Raw genomic sequence first — 1,394 nt, 5'->3', positions numbered from 1 at the left:
TAGCCTGTTGCACTTCAGCGCTCGCCCTAGTCGGGGCAGGTAACTGCATTTTAACTCCTCGGGGCTGCAGGAGATGCGATGCTCACACTAGGATACAAAGAGCGCTCCAGAACACATCTTTTCCTGGCAAAGGGCAGGCTGAACCGCTGGGCTGGGAAATAACGGTGATTAAGCACCGCGTCTCCTCTCTGCTTGGCTCTGGTTTCAGCAAACCTAATCATGTCAGGGGGAAAGAAAAGAAAAATCTCCCCAAGCACGGCTAAACCTATTAAACTGAGACACGGTGCCACACCCGGGAGGCAAATAAAATATAAACGGGCATCTGCGCTGTCATGAAAAAAAGCCTCTGTGATACTTCTTGAGTGACCTTTTATTCACTTCGGTTATCAGACAGGCGGGATTGCCTATGGAAAGCTGCCGATGGAGGGAGAAGAGCTCTTCAAGCCGACAGTCTCCGTGTCGCAGGGCTGGGAAAGCAGCTGCTGGGGCACCGGGCGAGCGGGGAGAGGAGCTTGGTGAGGCTCAGGTGTGCGAACCACAAGGCGCAAAACCTATGGAAAGCTCTAGAAACACGTGATGTGGCATAAGCCACACGTTGACGTGCCCTGCCGCATGCAAAGCCAGCGGGAATGAGGATGAAGCCTCTCCTGCAAACCACAGGCATGGCAAGGCAGCTCTGCTCCTCGTTAATTAAGGCAGTGAGTAACACGGTTACTACATTAGGGATTTTAGATCTTTTCCTACCTAGATAAGGACCGCATGCGCTCGCTCCCTGCCCAATTGTTGCTATTTCACCGTTTCGTACCTCTGGAGGCCACGCTCCTCAAACCACAAGATGATGTCGGCTGAGCTTTGCAAAACCCCAGGCTGTGTTCTGGATAACAACGGGATGGGTATACAGCAGTCTGGGCTTCTTCCAGGGTGCAGGGATGGCCGCGGGAGGCCAGAGGCTCCAGGGAGCAGGATAACGCACCCAACCATGCCACCACCCTGGGTGCCACTGCGGTGCCAGAAATGCCGGGAGGGGGACGGGGCTTGTGCTGGAAGGCATGGGAAATGTGGGGAGACACACCCTAACGCAAGGACAAGAAGAGCTGCGAATTGGGCTCATTTCTGCCAAAAACAGGCACTCGCGGCCCCTTTCTGGCTGCCCCGCAGACAGCGCGCAAGCCGTCACTCATCCACGCCACGGACGGGCCCGACCGTGCTTAGCTTCAGGACACGCTCCCACAACAGGAGTGAATGGGAGCCAGCGAGCCCGTCCCCCCCGCCAGACTGACGGGCACCTCGACCAATCGTAGCGCGGGATGCTCCCCGGCGGCCAATCAGCGCGCGATCGGGGCGGGGCGCTGCTCACTTCCCGGCCGCTGCCCTCCTCAATGGGCCAGGCCGCC

Source organism: Aptenodytes forsteri, unplaced genomic scaffold, assembly GCF_000699145.1.
Source record: "Aptenodytes forsteri isolate BGI_AS27 unplaced genomic scaffold, ASM69914v1 Scaffold249, whole genome shotgun sequence".
Classification (NCBI taxonomy): domain Eukaryota; kingdom Metazoa; phylum Chordata; class Aves; order Sphenisciformes; family Spheniscidae; genus Aptenodytes; species Aptenodytes forsteri.
This window is presented reverse-complemented; position numbering follows the sequence as displayed.